This window comes from Capra hircus, chromosome 23, assembly GCF_001704415.2.
Source record: "Capra hircus breed San Clemente chromosome 23, ASM170441v1, whole genome shotgun sequence".
NCBI classification, from domain to species: Eukaryota; Metazoa; Chordata; class Mammalia; order Artiodactyla; family Bovidae; genus Capra; species Capra hircus.
Genome location: NC_030830.1, coordinates 40,411,288 through 40,432,339, shown reverse-complemented (window position 1 = coordinate 40,432,339; position 21,052 = coordinate 40,411,288). Strand labels below are relative to the sequence as shown.

The following is a 21,052-nucleotide window of genomic DNA, read 5'->3' as shown; positions in this document are numbered from 1 at the left end:
CCCGACCCCGGAGGGGACCCCCAACACACACACACTCGGCCCGACCCCGGAGGGGAACCCCCAACACACACACACTCGGCGCGACCCCGGAGGGGAACCCCCAACACACACATACACACTCGGCCCGACCCCGGAGGGGACCCCCCAACCCACACACACACACGCACACACACACACACACACACACACACACACACACACACACACACACACACACACACAACTCAGCCGGCTGCCCGCCGGGCGTTCGCGCAGAAGCAAAGGTTCATCAGGGTCCGAGAGAGGGTCGGTCCCGAGTGTCTGAGAAGCACCTGACCCCGAAGTCCCAGGGCCCTGGGGAGACCCCAGACCCTGGGGTGCCGTCCCATCCCGCCTCCGCCGAGCGCCAGCGGGCGCCGGGGGCCGGCCGGAGACCAAGGCGACGCTGGGGTGCCACGGGAGCGGGACGCGGGGCCGGCCCGCGGGAAGGAGCTCGCACGGCTGGCGCTGCCCTCCCGCCCGGAGACCGCGGGGACCGGGGCACAGAACTGCCCGCGCCCCCGCCGGCCCTGCCTCTCCGCAGAGGGGGCGCGCTGACGCCACCGTCCCCACCTGAGCGCGGGCTCGACCCCCCAGCCGGGGAAACCCGACACAACCCCAGGCACAGGGACACTTTCCCCCGGACCCGCAGAAGAGCCGCTGCCCCACTCCCGGCCCCAGCCCCGAGGGGAGACCCTCTACCCCGGGTCCCGTGTCCTCCAGCCCCGAGAGCTCCGGCCCACCGGCCCTCCTCTGGGCAGCGCCGAGCGCGGGAGCCAGCCAGAGGCCACCTCTCGGAGCCCCGGAGTCCCCGCCGCAGCTCGCGCCCCCGAGGCCGGAGGGCGCCGTCCCCTCCGCCCGTACCCGCGGGCCACAACTCACCGCGCGCCGGCGAGCGCTCGGGGGCGCAGGGAGGCGGCGGCCGGAGGCTGGCGGCTCGCGGTGGCCGGAGCCTGGGCCGTGGCGGGCGGCTCTGACGCTGCGGACCGAGCCCGGCGAGGAGCCGCCCGGAGTCCAGGACGCAGCGGGGAGGAGCTGGCGGCCGCCCGGCCCGGGCTGCCTCCGAGCGCGCGGCGGGCGGCTGCTGCTCCGGCGAGAGCGAGCCGGCGAGCTAGGGAGCGGCGGGCGGCTCGGCTCCGTCAGCCGCGGAGCCCGGCGTCCGAGCGCGAGGGAGAGGGGGAGCGGCTCCGCGAGCGGCGTCCGGCCGCGGGCTCCGCGCTGGGAAGGCAGTGGAGCGGGAGCCGAGCCGCGAGCGCCGCCGGCAGAGATGCGGGCGCCCGGCGGCGCCGCGGCAGCCGCACGGCAGCAGGAGAAAAAGGAGAGCGAGCGAGCGAGCGCGCCGGAGAGCGAGCGAGCGAGAGAGGGAGCGGGAGACCGGAGAGCAGCGAAGACGCGAGAGGGGCGGGCTCCGGGAGCACGAGGGCCGAGGGAGCCGCGGCGGCTCAGCCCCGCGCCTACGGCCGCGGCCGCGCTCGGGAAGGCGCGGGCCCGGCCCGCCAAGTTTGCGCGGCGGTGCGGGCCCAGCGCGCGGCTTCCGCCGGCCTTTTAAAGAGGGAGCTGCCTGGGGCCCACCCCCGACCCCGCAGCTCTCCGCCGCAAGGCTGGGGCTCACCCCGCGCCCCGCCGCCCCTCCACACCCGCCCTGCCTTCTGCTCCCTCTCCCACCGCGCCCCACCGGCGCCCTCTCCTGGAAGCCCCCTTCTCCCGCCTCCCCCCCCGGGGGCGGATGTCTGTACCTCGACCCGGAGGAGCTGGCAGGGACCCCTCCTGACCCTAAAGGTCGAGGATCAAGGAACAGAGCCTCCTGACGCACTCCCGGAGAAGTAGCACAAACAGTGATGCCACGGGGTCACCCTGCTCCCCACTCCCACCCTCCCCGAGCATCACTGAGACCCCCCACCTTGGGCCAGCTTCTCACGCATCTGCATCACACACGTGGTGTGTGCCCCCAAGTGGCATGTTCATTCGCCCACCCCACTGCTCCTGGTTTGAGCAAATGACACAGGATGGGACGGGGCGGGGATTCCATTTGACCCTGGTCACACAGCCTTCAGGGCGCCTTCCTACTGAGGCCGGCCCCGCCCCAGATCTCCACCAGCCTAGGAGAACCCCACTCGGTGGCCCACTGCCCACTGGTCTCTGTCCAGCATTGGTCTGCAAAGCGTAACAGGTGGCCCGGCCAGCAAGCAGGAGGGAGCCTGGGAAAGAAACCCTCAGGCAGGGAGAAGCTGGAGCCCTAGTTCTCCTCTCCCCAGGGTGGAGGTGGGGGGATGCTGTGAAAAATCCCCCAAGAAAATCCCCCTAGAAGGCTGGCCTTAGAGACAGGCAGGGGAGGAAGAGCGGGAGGGAGCCTTACAGCCTCTTAGGATTGCAAGAGCATCTCGTCCCAGACTGCAGAAGCGTCTTCAATTAGAGCTGTGACGTGTGTGACTGTCCTTGTCCCAGGGAGGGTGCTAAGTACAGTGCCAGGGAGCTGGGGGTGGGGGGGAGTGCAGAGTGGGGAGTGGCTGACCAGCCTCCTCCCTCCCCGGTATCAGTCATCCTGGCTGACCTGCAGAGTGCCACTGGGCTCCAGTGTGCCCAGGCCTGGGGGACTCAGTGCCCCCACAGCCCCACCCCTCATTTCCACAGATGATTTCTTCTAGATCAGGGGAATGTCTGGGAGGGCCTGGGAATAGCAAGGCCTGACCCTGCCCTATGGGTCTGCCCTTTCTCCCTCCCTGTTCCCCATCCAATACCCATGTGTCTTCCCAAAGACCCACTCAGGCACCCCCTCCTCCAGAATTGCAGACACCACCCGGCCAGAACCACATCTTGCTCACCACGGTTCATCCAGGGCCTGGCACTGTGCCTGGCCTGTGGCAAAGCTCAGTGAATGTCTGGTGAATGAATACATGTTGGCAAAGCATGAGCTGGCTTTGTAAAGCTCCCATGTGATAGCCCCAAATACATGTCTCATTTACCCCTTCAGACTGAAGTCTCTGATGGAAGGGCCGAGATCATGGACTCATTCATGCCTTTTTTTTTTTAATGCAATCAGCACTGACGGAGCTCCCGCCCCATTCCCAGTCCCAGAAATACACAGAAAGCAGCGCCGCAACCTGCCCTTGAAGCCTGCACCCAGGGCCACATGCACCTCGGCCCGACGCATTTCAGAGAGGCATGAATGAGCTAAGGCCACCACAGCTTGTGCTGTCCAGCAGCTCCGCCCAGCCAAGTGTACACCGCTCTGGGCTTGGAGGAAAACTCGAGTCACCCCAGGAGAGGCCATAGCCGTGGGAACAGCCTGCATGGGTTCCAGCCGAGCCCCAGGCGTAGCTGCATCCCCTGCCCAGGGCCCCTCAGTGACCTACCTGCACAACAAGGACCACAACGCTGGCCTCACAGCAGAACGGCAGGCATGCTATGCACCCAGAGAGGGGTGCTGGGAGGTTCAGGTTCAACCTGCTTGGGGCTTGACACATGACACATCCTGTCTTGAGCCTAAGTCTGCTGAAAAGGGGAGAGTCTTTTTTCTGATTCTTTTCAAGGTCCACAAAGGCCAGTGCCCAGGCCCTACTGGCAAGGCCGTCATGAAGAAGGAGTAAACCAATAGATGCAGGGCACCCGGTCCTATATTTAGGTGCCCAGAAATGGAAGCCACTGCCATTGTTAACATAGAATATAGTCCTCAATATCCTTTTGTTGAATGAATGAATGAATGAAACTGAACATAAATGGGCCATGGTTTATTGAGAATCAAAGGAACTCAGTCGCTCTCCCTCCCCACCCCCCCACCCCCACCCCCGCCCCCACCCCCGGCCCTCAGCGTTGCCTGCACTCTGGTCATAATTATCCCACCCCCAACCCCCCACCAGCTGTGTCGCAGAAGTCTGGGCAGGCTATATTTTTCAGGGGTTAAAAAAAGAAACACTGTTGGCTGGCAGATGGCTGAGTTTGTGGACTCGACCAGTTTGAAGTTTCCCAGCCTGAGGCCTAGTGCTTCTGGGCAGCCGTCCTGGCCCGCCCCAGGCTTCCAGGTCTCCAGCCTCACTGTGTGTGGTCAGCCACCCATCCCTCACCTGGGACCCCCAGCCTGGTCCAGGGGGAAACCTCCTTCATGCTGATTCATGGCTGACTTGACTTATCATAACAACAGACACACAGAGACACAGAGACACACAGACACACCCCTGCCACAGACAAAGTAACACATTCAGATACACCTTCCCAGACACACACACACACACAGGCACTCAGACACACATGCAGAAACCCTCACGCATACCTCTAGGAATGTCATTTGGGGTCTCCTTTCCTGGAGAAAAGGGAACAGCAGAGCCTGGAGAAGGGTGAGTACAAGTGACCTGAAGGAACTGCGTAGCAAGGCCCCTGCCTGGGCTAGCTACAAGGGCCTGAATTCCAAACTGCTTTTCAGCGAGTCATCCCACTCCTCAAAGCTGTGCTCTGACTGGGAGGGAGGCACAGGGCTAAAAGCAGGAGGCCAGGTTCTCAGTGCTAAGGCTGTGTGACCTGGGGGAGCTGCCCAACCTCTCTGAGCACTGGTTTCCCCATCAGTGACATGACGCGCTGGGCTACAGTCTCTCTAAGATGCTAGGTTTTGGTGTTGGGTCTTCTGAAAGCTTTAAAGGAGGCTGACCTGACTGACACTAGTGGGGTCCTCAGTGGGGGAGGGGGGCATTCTAATCCACCAGTCCTGCATACACAGGCCTCCCTAGGGGCAGGTAGTCCTAGAGGAAACAATCACATAAAGTTCTGCATGGTGGGACCTGGAAGTTCTTCCCAAGGTCTGACCTCACTCCCTCCTGCTGCAGCAGACTCGTTCTTCCTGCTATCACTCTGGTCTCCCTGGCAAGGGAAAACACCTTGACATCCTTTTCCCACCCACTGGGTTGGCAACTCAAACTCACCAACCTGCCCTAGGGCCTCTCCATTTCAGAAGAATCTTGGGACTTCCCCAGTGATCGGTGGTTAAGACTCTGACTGTCAATGCAGGGAGTGCACATTTGATCCCTGATCAGGCAACTAAGATCCCACATGCTGTATAGAATGTCCCCCCCAAAAAAATGTTTTTAAGATGACACTTGTCTTGGAAAATCCTGAAGTTTAGAATTTGTTGAAATAGATCAAAGTGAGCTTGAGGGTGCAGGGCCCTGTGGAGAGGCTGGCAGGCCTGGAACACCTGAGAAATGATCGCCATGAGGAGTGGGCTGAGCCACACCTCACCCACCGGGTCTCAGTTCAGTTCAGTTCAGTCACTCAGTCGTGTCCGACTCTTCACGACCCCATGAATCGCAGCACGCCAGGCCTCCCTGTCCATCACCAACTCCCAGAGTCTACACAAACCCATGTCCATCGAGTCAGTGATGCCATCCAGCCATCTCATCCTCTGTCGTCCCCTTCTCCTCCTGCCCCCAATCCCTCCCAGCATCAGGGTCTTTTCCAATGAGTCAACTCTTTGCATGAGGTGGCCAAAGTTTTGGAGTTTCAGTCTCAGCATCATTCCTTCCAATGAACACCCAGGACTGATCTCCTTTAGGATGGACTGGTTGGATCTCCTTGCAGTCCCAAGAGTCTTCTCCAACACCACAGTTCAAAAGCATCAATTCTTCAGCGCTCAGCTTTCTTCACAGTCCAACTCTCACATCCATACATGACCACTGGAAAAACCATAGCCTCGACTAGATGGACCTTTGTTGGCAAAGTAATGTCTCTGCTTTTTAATATGCTATCTAGGTTGGTCATAACTTTCCTTCCAAGGAGTAAGTGTCTTTTAATTTCATGGCTGCAGTCACCATCTGCAGTGATTTTGGAGCCTCAGAAAATAAAGTCTGCCACTGTTTCCACTGTTTCCCCATTTATTTCCCATGAAGTGATGGGACCAGATGCCTTGATCTTAGTTTTCTGAATGTTGAGCTTTAAGCTAACTTTTTCACTCTCCTCTTTCGCTTTCACCAAGAGGCTTTTGAGTTCCTCTTCACTTTCTGCCATAAGGGTGGTGTCATCTGCATATCTGAGGTTATTGATATTTCTCCCGGCAATCTTGATTCCAGCTTCTGGTTCTTCCATTCCAGCGTTTCTCATGATGTACTTTGCATATAAGTTAAATAAGCAGGGTGACAATATATAGCCTTGACCTACTCCTTTTCCTATTTGGAACCAGTCTGTTGTTCCATGTTCAGTTCTAACTGTTGTTTCCTCACCTGCATGTAGGTTTCTCAAGAGGCAGGTCAGGTGGTCTGGTATTCCCATCTCTCTCAGAATTTTCCACAGTTTATTGTGATCCACACAGTCAAAGGCTTTGGCATAGTCAATAAAGCAGACTTTTTTTTTTTTTGGAACTCTCTTGCTTTTTTGATGATCCAGCGGATGTTGGCAATTTGATCTCTGGTTCCTCTGCCTTTTCTAAAACCAGCTTGAACATCTGGAAGTTCACGGTTCGTGTATTGCTGAAGCCTGGCTTGGAGAATTTTGAGCATTACTTTATTAGCATGTGAGATGAGTGCAATTGTGCGGTAGTTTGAGCATTCTTTGGCATTGCTTTCTTTGGGATTGGAATGAAAACTGACCTTTTCCAGTCCTGTGGCCACTGCCGAGTTTTCCAAATTTGATGGCATATTGAGTGCAGCACTTTCACAGCATCATCTTTCAGGATTTGAAATAGCTCAACTGGAATTCCATCATCTCCACTAGCTTTGTTCGTAATGATGCTTTCTAAGGCCCATTTGACTTCACATTCCAGGATGTCTGGCTCTAGGTGAGTAATCACACCATCATGATTATCTGGGTTGTGAAGATCTTTTTTGTACAGTTCTTCTGTGTATTTTTGCCACCTCTTCTTAATATCTTCTGCTTCTGTTAGGTCCAGACCATTTCTGTCCTTTCTCGAGCCCATCTTTGCATGAAGTGTTCCCTTGGTGTCTCTAATTTTCTTGAAGAGGTCTCTAGTCTTTCCCATTCTGTTGTTCTCCTCTGTTTCTTTGCATTGATCGCTGAGGAAGGCTTTCTTATCTCTCCTTGCTGTTCTTTGGAACTCTGCATTCAGATGCTTCTATCTTTCCCTTTCTCCTTTGCACCGGGTCTGAGGGCTTCAATTTTGCCTTCCCCTCAACCAGGCCATGAGATGGAGGTGTCTCTGCTGGGCTGCGGGGGCCGGGGGGTTGTTTAGACAGTCTCTGTGCCCCGGCAGGTCATTTGCGGGATGAAGAGCTGACTACCAGCCCCAGGCTCTGCAGAGAATCCCGAGTCACCCTGCAGGCTCAACGGGGTTGAGGACAGCTGGGGTCAGAGGTGAGGCCCTGGGTCACTTCTTGGGGTAAGTCACCTCTGCTGCGCCTCCCAGGCCAGCCCAGCCCTCCCCCTCTGCCCCACAGAGACACTAAGTCTCAAGGGCATGGGGCACCTGGAAATTCCCCCAGGCCAGGCTCTTAGACAGGCCAAGGAGTGGCCACCCCTTGGAGGCTGGGATGGCTCCAACCTCAGGAATCTTCCCACATCGCCTGGAACTTTCTCGGGTCTTTGACTTGGACTAATGAGCTGGCTAAAGCTAACCCTTTCCACAGTTCCAAAATCCCACAGGCTCTGTAAAGCAGTTTGTCCATAAATTTTCGGCATACTCATTTAGCTGCAAAACCAGATGTGAAATGGAGTCATTGTCCCTGTCTTGCTCCCTTGGTGGGAGAAGTCTCTTTACCTCAGGAACCCGGGCCAGCATATTTGTTTTGGGGGTCCTACCCCCAGGCCCCTGGGGATGTTGCACACTACATCATATTTGTGCCATGTTATCTCTCTCAATTCCAAAACCACTCGGCCCCCCAACATCCCATTTGGACCAAAGAGTCCCCAAGGTCCGCAGCACAGCTCTGTCTACACCCTCCCACCCACCACCCCCGCCCCTGACATGGGGAGAGGAAAGAGACCAGAGGGAGCAGAGAGCGGGTTCTGAACAGGATTCTACTAACCCCCAGCGCTTGGGACCTGACCTGGCAGGAGCCAAACCAGGTGGGTAAGGATTGAGGGGACAGTCGGCCCCAGATTGCTAGAGAGAGGGGACGTGGAAGAGGAAGAGCAAGGGGCACTCTGCAGCCACCCCAGCATCTTCAGTGCCCCGGAAGGGAGGCCTGGGGATCAGAGCCCCCAGAGGAAGCATCTCTTAGACCCTGAAAGAGGATTAGGCTTTGGAAGGGCTGAGCACCCAGGTTGTGGAGGAGTGGGGTACACAGCCTGACTGGGCACGTGACCCTCCATGGGCTGAGCCTGTCCCAAGCATACAGTGGGTGCCCAGTAAATGTTCACTTGTTAAACGAATGATTGATCCCTGCCCCAGACAGAAGGATCCCTGCCTCCTCCTAGATTTTTTAATATCTATTTTTTTTATTTATTTGGCATTGCCAGGTCTTAGATGAGGCATGCAGGATCTTCACTCTTAGCTTGTGAGATCTAGCTTCCTGACCAGGGACCAAACCCCCAGCTTAGGGAGGTGGAGCCTTAGCCACTGGACCACCGGGGAAGCTCCCTCCTCCTTGATTTTCAGTGTCTCCTCCTCCTCCCTCTGCCTCCTTTTTCTTAAGACTCTGGATTTTCCGGCCTCTTTGCCACGCTGCAATTTAAAACTACTTATCATCCCTCTCCTTCCGCACATCCTCCGGGGGGCTGTCAGCTGTGAGCCCAGTGTCATTAGGATGAATGTCACAGCCAGGATGTCAAAATACAATTAACGTTGAAAAGCCCCTCCCGCCCCGCCCTGGGCCTCGTGGCTGGCCTGCTCCTCCCGCCAATGGCAGGGCTCTGGGCGTCAGGAGAGCAGCCAGGAGCCAGGGCAGGAGGAACTGCTACCCCGCAGGCCTGGCAGGAGGCGGGGGAGGGAAGGGGGAGGTGGGGGCAGGCAACCTGGAAGGGAGACGCCTCTCCTCCTGGCTGCACCCACGACCACCCCCCACCTCCCCAACCCCCATCCCCCCTCCCCCACCCCACCACCTCACCCCCCCCCCCCCCGCCGCCACCTCCCCCCCACCCCCCCACCACCCTGCCTCCTCCACATCCTCCCAATCCCTTCCCTCTTGTCCACCCGCCCACCCGCCTACCACTCACCGCACCTCCTTGACCATCAAGCACACGCAGAGCAGCCCCGCCTCAAACACTGTCCCCAGCACCTGTGCTAGAGGGCATGTGTCCCATGACGCTGTTCTCCTTTGAGCCTCTGCTCCCTCCTCCGGCAAATATGGACCATGATTCTGCAGCCACTTGGGGCTCTTCTGGGACAAAAGGAAAGGATGGGGCTGAGAAGAGCTTTTCAGGTCTAAGGGAGCCCTATGATCAAAGCTTCAGCTTGTCTTCCAAACAGGCCCCAGGTCCTTGGGTTGGGGCAAAGGCCAGAAAGCTCAGCTGGCTGACTGATAGCAGGGCTGGGCATCCCTCGCAGGCCCCTCCATCAACTCCACACACACACCCCCCCAGCCTCTGCCCTCCTTAGGGACAGCCTGGACAGTGGGGAAGGAAGCCCCAGCATTTTCTCCCTAAGGTGGAGTCAGACAGCGGGCAGGATGGAAAGCTGGAAAGGACTCCCAGGCCCTATGTTAGTGGCGCCTGAAAGAGTGTGGATCCCCAAGCCCCTGCTGTCTCCAAGGCTTTCATCCTCACAGCTGGCTGCCCGCAGCACCCCCCACGCAGAAATACCACATGGCAGAGGGGGGTCATGGTCAGGCCACTGCCCTGCCCATCCCCACACCCTCACTTATCCAGGAAAGCTGAGCCATACACTCGGGGGCTCTGCTCCCTCTAAGGCAGCAGCAATTAGCTGACCACCCCTCGCCTTCCTCCACCTCAGCTTGCCCTCACCTCCTGTACCCACGAAGACCAACCATCACCTAGACCCCCCAGAGGCACAAAGCGGTGCCAAGAAAGAAAAGCCCTCGCCCACCCACCATCTCCTACCCCCGTGGGCTGCATTTTAATGGCATTTGATTAGATTGGATGTGCTTTTAATTCCCTCCCGGGACATCAGAATGAGGAGGGGAGAATCTTTAATTCATCCAACTGAAATATTAATAGAACTCCAACCCACTGGAATGGGGTCTGAGGCCCCGCACAACATGGGAGACATGGGAGACCAGCAGGAGGCAGGTGGGAGAGAGCCAGGTGGAGAATGGGCCCCATCCGGCCCAGAGGACCTGGGCCACCCGCCATGGGCCCCCTCCCCCCACCCTCCCCACCTCAGAGACCTGTACCAACCCTTGAGGGTACAGATGAGGAACTGAGGCCCAGCTGGGGGAGCCACGGGCCAGGGTTACACAGCACCATCACTTCCGCGCTCAGTCTGACCCCTGGCCCCGGCCCCGTTCTGGACGGCCCAGCTCCGAGCCCACAGCCGCTCGGCCCACGGCTTCTCTGGCCCCAGTGCACGGTGGTCACAGGAGGAGCGGGGCTCCTGAAGCACTGGCTCCACCCCACCACGCATCCCCAACCTGCTGGCAGAGCCTGAATGCCTTCCCAGGGACAAAGACTTTGCCCACAACTGCAGAGGCCACAGCTGATGGCAGACAGACCCCTCCAAGAGCAGGAGGTAAGTAGGGAGGAGAGCAGGGCAGGTGAAACCTCCAGGGCACAGAGTGGAACCTGGGAGCAGGAGAGGCCCGTTGTGTTCCCAGGAGGCCATGCCGGGGTGTTCAGGACCGCGAGCTGACCAGGGCTGACCTGCCTGCGCGTGCGTGCGTGCATGCCAGGTCCCTTCAGTCGTGTCCAGCCCTTTGGGACCCTATGACCATAGCCCGCCAGGCTCCTCTGTCCATGGGATTCTCCAGGCAAGTACACTGGAGTGGGTTGCCGTGTCCTCCTCCAGGGCATCTCCCTGACCCAGGGATCAAACCTGAGTCTCTTGCGTCTCCTGCATTGGCAGTAGAGTTCTTCCCCACTGACACCACCTGGGAAGCCCAGCCCCAGCCCGTATACCCGGTTAATATGCTCTGTGGTTCAAGTCCAGTGTTAGGCTCAAGTCCTCTCCACTTGAGCCTAATACACCTCCATTCATCCCCAACTGAACACTCACCACCAGAGGGGCTACGGTCGACCCCTTGACCTCTGCAGCCCCATTTCCTCACTGATCAGGAGGAGACCACCCCAACCAGGGTGACCCACCAGGGTGGTCCCAGTGGATGGCCAGGTGAGATCATGTATGCAGCTCCTGGCTCCCTCCAGTCAGAGACCCTGCGTCCTCCAAGGTCCCTCTCAGCTCTGTGGCTGAATTACCTGCTCTTCTCTCCCAGAAACCCCCAGCTAACTGTCACTCCGGTTCCAAAATTCCAGGACACCCAGTTCCCCAGACTGGGGGTGTGGGGGGGGGGTCCTTCTACCCAGCTCCTATTTCTTCAGTCTGTGGTGTTGGAGAAGATTCTTGAGAGTCCCTTGGACTGCAAGGAGATCAAACCAGTCAACCCTAAAGGAAATCAACTCTGAATATTCATTGGAAGGAATTACACTGAAGCTGAAGCTCCAATACTTTGGCCACCTAATGCGAAGAGCCGACTCGTTGGAAAAGACCCTGATGCTGGGAAAGATTGAAGACAGGAAGAAAGGGGAACGACAGAGGATGAGATGGTTGGATGAACATGAGTTTGAGCAAACGCCTGGAGATGGTGAAAGACAGGGAGGCCTGGCGTGCTGCAGCGCACGGGGTCGCAAAGAGCCGGGCACGACTGAGCGACTGAACAACAAGCTGGTTCAGAGTCTGGGGATAGACAGCGAGAGGGACACACAGGCGGATGACTAGTTAGATGGACTGACGGTCCTGGTCTCCCCGGGCCCGTCCTCCCAAAATTCAGTCCTCAGGAAGCACGTGGGCAATGGGAGACCAAAAAAAAAAAAAAGAATGCAGAGAACGGAGCTGGTGGCCGGGTTTCTGTCCCGGCAGGCTCCGGCAGAAGCGTGGAGCACCAGCAACCCTGCCCGGACCTCCTCAGGATGAGGAATCCCGACGCCCCCAGCCTGCGAACGGTCCTGAGGGGCCTCCTCCCGATCCAGCGCGCGCGGAGCCTCCGCCGCCACGCGGCTCGCATCGCGGACCAGCAGCGCCGCCGGGTGGCCGAGCGCCAGCACTGCGCGCCGGCCCGGCCCGAGAGGGTCCGCGCGTCTGAGCCGGACCGGGCCCGGGTCTTCGCTGCCCCAGGACTCAGAGCCCTCCCCGCTCCGACGCCTGGAGAAACACTCGGATCGAGAGGACTGTTTTTCACTGGAGCAGATCCTGGGAGGAGGCGGCGGGGGCGGCGCGGGATGGGGTCTATTTCGGGGCTCCCTCCTGGCTGGGCCACCGCCTCCCTGGATACGGATTCCTGCAGGGCTCACCTGCGCTGAAGCCAGAGAGGGGTGGGGGAGGCACTCCCCCCAGGCGCAGCGGGCCAGGAGGCATCGGGTGAGGGCTGTCCTAGGTTCCCCGGGCTCAAGGAAGGCAGAGTGAGTAGGGGGACAGCACCGAGGAGGCGCCGGCCGCTGAAGCCGCCCCTCTAGCCTTCCCAGCCAGCTCTGGCCTCTCTCCCCAGGTCAACATTTCTGTGCTCCCACTGTGCGCCTGGCCCCGGTCGCCAACTTCATAGCGCATTAGAGTCACCTGGGGAGCTTTCAAAACTCCCCCCATGTGCGTCTGCACCTCAAACCAGTCAAACTAGAATCTGTGGGACCGCCAGGTGCGGTCACCCCAGGACGCAACTTGCAGCTGCGTCAGATCACGCGGGGCTGGCCTGACAGGCCCAGGGTCGGCGGGCTGTGTCCCGGGTCGCCCTATCACCCCCATCACAGCCCTGAGAGGTCCAGAGACCGCCTGCTCATCACAGAGACTCCTGGAGCTGAACAAGCACCCAGCCCCCTAGACAAGCCTGTGCAAACCGAGGCTTCCTCAACTCAAAGTCCCAACAGGCATCAGTACTGGGCCGGCATGTTTGCTGAGAGTACAGCCGTGTCCTCCCAGGGGCTGGGGACTGAGGACAGAGAGACGAGACAAGCAGGAAACCCAGGGAAAGAGCTTTTTCCAAATTGGAAAGTGCAGTGGGGGGAAGCGGTGGGGGGGGGGGGCAGTGCCCACTGGGACCCCACCAAGCCTCAGTGCTGGCAGCCACAGCTAGACTTTTTTTCTTAATTGAAGTATAGTTGATTTACAATGCTGTGTTAATTACTGCTGTACAATGAAGTGATTCAGTTATACACACACACACACATATACATTCTTTTCATATATATTCTTTTCCATTGTGGTTTATCACAGGATACTGAATACAGTTCCTTGCGCTATACAGTAGGACTTGCTGTTTACCGGTTCTATATATAAAGCTTCCATCTGCCAACCCCACCCCGCCCCAGCCCTCCCCCAAATCCCTCCCCCTTGGACACCCCCAGTCTGTCTCTGTGCCCTGATTCCGTGTCCGTCTTGTAGCCGAGTTCATCTGTGTCATGGCTGGGATTCCGCGTATAAGTTTGTGCGTCTCTCTCTGATGCATTAGTTTGGCCATCTCTAGTTGCATCCGTGTCGCTGCGGGTGGCATTACTGCCTTCCCTTCTGGCTGAGCAGCATTCCATCGCATATACGTGCCACATCTGCTTGATTCTCCTCTGTCGTGGGCATCTTGGGTGTTTCCATGTTTCGGCTCGTGTGAGTAGTGCTGCTATAAACAGAGGGGGGCGTGTATCTTTTTGAACTACAGTTTTGTCTGGATATATGTGCAGGCGTGGGATTGCTGGATCATATGGTAACTCTATATTTAGTTTTCCGAGGAATTGTGAGACTATGTTCCACAGTGGCTCCACCAACTGACCTTCCCACCGACATCCCAGCCACACACACTCTTTCAGACGAGAGGAGAGAGAAGGCTCCTGGGACCTTTGCTTTATTCTAGACCCTTTGAAGGCACTCAGTGAGGAAAGCAAAGCACTAACAGCTGTGAGTTAGCATTTCAGTCCCGTTTTACAGATGAGAGAACTGAGTTCAAAGGGGTGATATGCTTTGTCCAAGGGCACTGGACAAATGAATCCGCAAGTCCTGTCTGTTCCACCTCCAAAATGGATCCTAAATCTACAACAACATGGGTGAAACACACAGATGTCATACTGAGCAAAATAAACCAGACCAAATATACATATTTGGTGACTGTGATTCCATTCACACAAAGTATAAGAAGAGGTCACAGTAACCTGCAGTGAGAGAAGTCAATATTGGCTGCCCTTGAGAGAGCAGTGACCTAAAGGAGTGTGAGAGGCCTCTCGGGTTTGTATGCTCCCCCTTTTATCTGGATGCTAACAGTATGGCTGTGTTCCTTCTGTGAGAGTCAGTTTTTCTGCAGCAAAAATGTCAATAAATTCACGGAATTCTGAACGGGTTGAAATGAGGGCTCCAAAGCTCCTTCACCTTTCTCTCCAGCCCACATCTGCTTCTCTCTGCCACCCAGCTCATCCAGAAGGCGGGACACATGATGTTCCAGCTGGAAACCTTTGCTTGCAAGCAACAAGATGACTCTGGCCAACTTCAGCAAAAAAATTTTTTAAGTAACAGGAACTGAATTGACAATTCATATGTAACTTCCCAGTGGTCTCTGCCAGGTCATCAAGAGGACCCAAGCTGGGTTCCAGGTTGCCTCAAGATAATGGCAGCTGCCAAAATCCAAATCTCTCCACACATCCTCCCAAAGCCATTCAGAACAGTGGGGAGAGTAAATAACAGTACCATGGCCCCCCGCCCCCACCCCCACCATCAGCATGACCAGGACACCCTTCTTTTTTTCCTAGGTTTACCAAAACTTTTGAGAGTTGACCATTCCAGGACAGTTTTTCTAAGTACTTAATAGTACTTCATGTTTATATTGTTTTTCCTGGAAAGTCTTTTCTGGGGGGAGTTACGCTTTTGTGTGATCTCAGTTCTATTCTATTGTTTTGGTTTTCTGGTCTTTGGGCACTCCAATTATGGGTATGTTGGATCATTGCTTATCTTTTAAAAAAATATTTATTTATGTGACTGTGTTGGGTTTAAGTTGCAGCACATGAGATATTTGCTCTTCACTGCCGCGTGCAAGACCTTTAGTTGCCACAAGTGGAATCTAGCTCTCTGACCAGGGATTGAACCCAGGGCCCCCTGCATTGGGAATGCAGAGTCTTAGCCCCTGGACCACCAGGGAAGTCCCTCTTTGCTTATCTTTAACCATCTCTTTCTCTCTGATGCATTTTTACTTTGAGATTGATTTTTTTGTTCTCTTGGATTTTTTCCATTCCTTTTATGATGTGAATGCCTCTCATGATATTTTCAGTTGAGTACATTGCAATTTAATCTTTGCTTGTGAGATGATGTTGACTTTTTCTTCTATTTCTTTCTTGATTTTTGCTAACTCTCATTTCCCATTTCTCATTTTTAGGTCCATTTCTGTATATCTTAAAATTTCTGATTTACAGTGGGGTTTTTTTGGTATCTACAAAAGTTTAAGGATATTTAGTGCAGTTTGGAGTGTTGTGTTCCACTTTTCCTCTGCCTGGTAGAGTTCTTCTGGAGGAGAATTTCCATCAGCTGAAGTGTTTTGATTCTCATCTTCCTTTCTTTTTTCTTTGACTGTACATTGTCTGTTTCCCTTGACCAGCAATAATAGACGTTTGTGGATAGGATGAGAGGTTTGGGTGACTTTTATTAGAGTTCTTAGTTCTAGAGCATCCTGTTCTATTGGTAGAGCAGTGAAGTTTTTAATAAATCAATGAATGACATGTTTTCTGGGGAGAGAGTTTATATGTCTTTTGATTTAATGATATGTGGCCCAAACATGCTGCAGAAAGTATACAATGCCATCTCAGTAGTATTCTTGCCAAAAATGTTGAATCAAATCATGCAGACACCACCAGGCAAACATGAATCGTAGGATATTCTGCAAGACAACTGGCCTGCATTAGAGATTGCAATGTCCTGAAAGACAACATACAGGGGGATTGTTCTAGGATACTAAAGAATCACAACAATTAAATGCAGTGTATAACTTGGATTGAATCCTGGATTTGTTTAAATAGGTATCAAGGACATCATTGGGACAAGTTTAAGTGATGACTGGGTTTTAGATAATATTATTGTGTCTGTGTCAATCCTAAAGGAAATCAATCCTGAATATTCATTGGAGGGACTGATGCTGAAGCTGAAGCTCCAGTACTGTGGCCACTGGATGCAAAGGATGGACTCATTAGAAAAGACCCTGATGCTGGCAAGATTGAAGGTTGGAGGAAAAGGGATGAGATGGTTGATTGGCATCACCAACCTGATGGACATAAGTTTGAACAAGATCCAGGAGTTGGTGATGGACAGGGAAGCCTGGCATGCTGCAGTCCATGGGGTCACAAAGAGTTGGACACAACTAAGCGACTGAACAACATTGTGTCAGCATTGAATTTATGGGGTTGTGTGTTAGCTTTTTCTGTTTGTTAATTAATTTATTTATTTGGGATTGGAATGAAAACTGACCTTTTCCAGTCCTGTGGCCCCCACTGCTGAGTTTTCCAAATTTGCTACTATATTGAGTGCAGCACTTTCACAGCATCATCTTTCAGGATTTGAAATAGCTCAACTGGAATTTCATAGTGATGCTTCCTAAGGCCCACTTGACTTCACATTCCAGGATGTCTGGCTCTAGGTGAGTGATCACACCATCGTGAAGATCTTTTCTGGGTAACTCTTCTGTGTATTCTTGCCACCTCTTCTTAATATCTTCTGCTTCTGTTAGGTCCAGACCATTTCTGTCCTTTATTGAGCCCATCTTTGCTTGAGATGTTCCTTTGGTATCTCTCACTTTCTTGAAGAGATTTCTAGTCTTTCCCATTCTGTTGTTTTCCTCTATTTCTTTGCATTGATTGCTGAGGAAGGCTTTCTTATCTCTCCTTGCTGTTCTTTGGAACTCTGCATTCAGATGCTTATATCTTTCCTTTTCTCCTTTGCTTTTCGCTTCTCTTCTTTTCACAGCTATTTGTAAGGCCTCCCCAGACAGCCATTTTGCTTTTTTGCATTTCTTTTCCATGGGGTTAGAGGAGAGTGAAAAAGTTAGCTTAAAGCTCAACACTCAGAAAACTAAGATCATGGCATCTGGTCCCATCACTTCATGGGAAATAAATGGGGAAACAGTGGTAGACTTTATTTTGGGGGGCTCCAAAATCACTGCAGCTGATGATTGCAGCCATGAAATTAAAAGACGCTTACTCCTTGGAAGGAAAGTTATGACCAACCTAGATAGCATATTAAAAAGCAGAGACATTACTTTGCCAACAAAGGTCCATCTAGTCAAGGCTATGGTTTTTCCAGTGGTCATGTATGGATGTAAGAGTTGGACTGTGAAGAAAGCTGAGCGCCAAAGAAGAAATGCTTTTGAACTGTGGTGTTGGAGAAGACTCTCGAGAGTCCCTTGGACTGCAAGGAGATCCAACCAGTCCATCCTAAAGGAGATCAGTCCTGGCTGTTCACTGGAAGGACTGATGCTGAAGCTGAAACTCCAAAACTTTGGCCACCTCATGCGAAGAGTTGACTCATTGGAAAAGACCCTGATGCTGGGAGGGATTGGGGGTAGGAGGAGCAGGGGACGACAGAGGATGAGATGGCTGGATGGCATCACCAACTTGATGGACATGAGTTTGAGTGAACCCTGGGAGCTGGTGATAGACAGGGAGGCCTGGCGTGCTGCGATTCATGGGGTCGCAAAGAGTCGGACACGACTGAGCGACTGAACTGAACTGAACCGAGTTGATGTCAGGTCTTAGTCGGGGCATGCAGACTTCTCTCTAGTTGTGACCCATGGACTTTAGAGATTTGGGCTCAGTAATTGTAGCGCTCAGTAATTATTGCCCTGTGGCATGTGGGATCTTAGTCCCCTTACCAGGATTCAAACCTGCATCCCCAGTGCTGGAAGGCAAATTCTTAACCACTGGACCGCTAGGGAGACCTAGAGGAAAAGAACCAGGGAAGTCGCTTGTGTGCTTGCGTGTTAGTTTTTAAAATATTCCCCCAAACTCCTAGACACTCCTCCAATCAAGAAATGGGGCTTGGTAGTTCCCTGGCAGTCCAGTGGTTAGGGGTCCACACTTCCACTGCAGGGGCCACAGGTTCCATCCCTTGTCAGAGAACTGAGACCCCACAAGCTGCACAGTGCAGACAAAAAGAAAGGAAAAAGAAACGAGTTTGAGGATGTATGTGAACAAAATGGCAAAATATGTGAACCTAAGTGAAGCGAATAAGAATTTCATTGCACTATTCTCCCAACCTTGCAGCTTTCTAAACTTTCGAGTGTGCACATGGGGGTGGGGGCACTGGAAACCAGAGGGAGGCAGGGTTTACTTGAGACGCCCAGCTTATGGAACTGGGAAAAAACACAGCTGACTAACCAGGTCGCAAAGTGTCGGGTGCGACTGAGAGACTAACACGGAATAGTAGCCAGGTCTCAGGGAGGACAAGAGAGGAAGCAGAGCTGCAGCAGCCCTCTCTTCAGGGACTTGTGGAGGCTGAGCCCCAACCATCTCACCTCCCTGTGAATTTCTCTACAAGGTCCAAACCCCAGGAGAGGATCTCACTGGTCCAGCCCACCAGTGAAGGGCCCACCCCTTCGTCTGTCCACCCTATCAGACCACAGGGAGGGGGGCGCTTCCCAAAAGAAAATCAGGAGGCTATCATTCTGGGATGAGGGGGAAAAGCACAAACGTTCTACCCCCAGGGCCTCCAGAGTCTGAATTTGAAATCATGCTGCTTTACACGCGAGAAAAGGATTGACCACTACTCCTTGGATCCCAGTTTCAAAAAATCCGCAGGGAAGGGATTAATTCTCTTTTCCTTGATCCAGTTGGCTCTGGCCAGGGTTGTGGTAATACAATTGGCCCCATCCCAATCACATGACTCCTCCTCATCCCTTCAGCCACCGCCAAGGATCTGAGGCCATACAATAATATGGTTGCTATATACATTATGGGGGGAATTCCTAGAGAAGGGGGTTCTGAGTAGACCTTGTCCACTGCACAGGGTGGACTCAGAATACCCTGGGGATCTAGAGGAAAAGAACCAGGCTTGACCCCAGTAAGTCAGGGAAGCTGGGAGCTGGAGGTAGTGGGGAGTTGCCCAGACAGACAGCAAGGAAGGCCTTCCCGATCTCAGAGAGACCTACTGTGGCAGGCACTTTGGGAATCTCACCTTACCCGGCCCCACACAGCACTGGGTGCTCACGAGGCCAATGTTTTCCAGCCCCCAGGATCTTGCACAAGAAAAAAAGAGAGATGACAATTTCTCTTTGTCATCTGGATGGAAAATGTGCCTGAATGGAAAATCACAAACTGGGGGGCTTCCCTGGCAGTTCAGTGGTTAAAATTCCATGTTTCCAGTGCAGGGGGTACAGGTTCACCCCCTGGTTGAGGAGCTAGGATCCCACATGCTGTGTGCCATGGCAAAAAAAAAACACTTTTTTTATTTTTCTTTAAAGCAAATCACAAACTGCCCCTGGCCTGAGTGAGAAAGAAAACCCCCCAGCCATAGACAGAGGGGAGGAAGAAGATTGCGCTTTCTGCAGCCTGGCCAGGTCCCTCCCTGCTGCTCACCTCGGTGCCCTTTGTGCCCCTTTGTGCCCGCTGAAGGGAGTTCTTTTCCTCCCAGCCTAGGTCCTCACCTTTGCAGAGCAAAGAGGGCAGAGCCAACTGAGCACCTGGAGGGCTCAGGAGGGTTCAAGACCAGGGTGACTGCCGGCTGATGGGCGGAGGGGCGGGTCTCCGTGAGAGGTGACGCTGGAACCGGGACCAGGGACCCCGGACTCCTCCACAAAGCTGGCTTTGGCCCGGCCACTTGACCTCTCTGAAAAGTGGCCACTGGGCAGCAACGAAAATCTCTCTCTTGGCTGCCAAGGATGGAGCGAGAGGCTGAGGGTAAACTGCTCCTCCCGCGGGGAGGGCAGCGTCTGGCCCGCGGGGCAGGAAGCGACCTGAGAAGGGAGCCGTGGGCCTGAGACGGGGGACCGGGAGCACCAGGCCTGCGCAGAGCCCCCTCCCTCCAGCCACAGTGCAGTGAGTGTTGGCAGCCAGGAGACCCTCAGGGTCAGCTTTGGGGCCTGGGTGTCCCTGCCGACGCAGATGCACACAGGCAACTCCAGGGACGGAAGCTGCCCCCTCCTCCCCGTGGGGTGTCTCAGGACAGCGCTCTGGGCAGCCCTGTCCTCCGCCGGCCCCCACGCGGGGTCCTGGAGGACTGGGGTCAGCTTCTCCCCCGGGGGGGGCGCGGCCCCTCTTCTGGCCTTCGTTTCCAGCTCGGCCGCTGGCCGATGTTGGCCAGCAGAGGGCGCGCTGACACCCCTTTTGTGCATTTCTCCTGTGCACCAGCTCCCCCTTCCTAAGCGCGCTGGGGCCCCGCGCAGGCGGAAGGGAGCCGGAATACCCTTTACCGGCCATTGACCGAGCACCTGCTGCGGCCAGGCCCTGGGCAGGGCCCTTCACACTAGTCCCGGACCCTCACGATGACCCCTCCAGGTAAACAGCATCACCCCCTTTACAGGCGAGGGAGCTGAGGCTCCCAAAAGTTGTGTGTGGAGGCATTTTCCACCATGTGGACACACCTGGGTCCATCATTCACTCAGCAAACTGGAGGCTTAAATTAAAGGCCTTCCATAGAAATTCAGTGGTAAGGGAAACGCCCCAACCAAAGAGCTGGAAACGAGGAAACCAGGTCTGGGACCCCCTTCACTCTAGCCTGCTGTCAGCTGGTCCCAGGCACAGGCATGGTCCTGGTCCTTCCAGCTTTGTCCTCTTGGGGCACCAGGGCCCAAGGCAGCCCACCTACCCCTGCCCCCTGACCAAGCCCACAGCCAGGCCTGGGCTCAGGGACACCAGGAGTCCTGCCTTGTCTCTCAGCCCCAGCCGGGGTCTCAGCCTGTGCCCAGCGTCCAGGCGCTTCACTCCCCTGGGTCTCCAGGGTCCTCTGCCGTCAGCAGATCCTGGCCTGAGCTTGCTCCCTAGAGAGCGAGGCTTCAGTCTACCGGCCTCAGGGATGGGGCTTCCTGGGTGGCAAGAGCAGGGCCAC

General features: G+C 55.1%; 1 protein-coding gene across 4 annotated transcripts in view; it reads right to left on the bottom strand.

The window, feature by feature from the left end:
* The window catches only part of GRM4 (glutamate metabotropic receptor 4), a 115,168-nt gene extending 112,735 nt beyond the window's left edge, over nt 1-2,433 (bottom strand). The window contains exon 1 of one of the 4 annotated variants that reach the window (XM_018039142.1): nt 2,375-2,433. The gene's annotated coding sequence lies outside the window, so the exon portion shown is untranslated. Of the gene's footprint in view, nt 1-900; nt 1,095-1,918; nt 2,348-2,374 lie in introns of those variants that run through there. The other 3 variants (XM_018039144.1, XM_018039145.1, XM_018039141.1) reach the window with 3 other exon arrangements.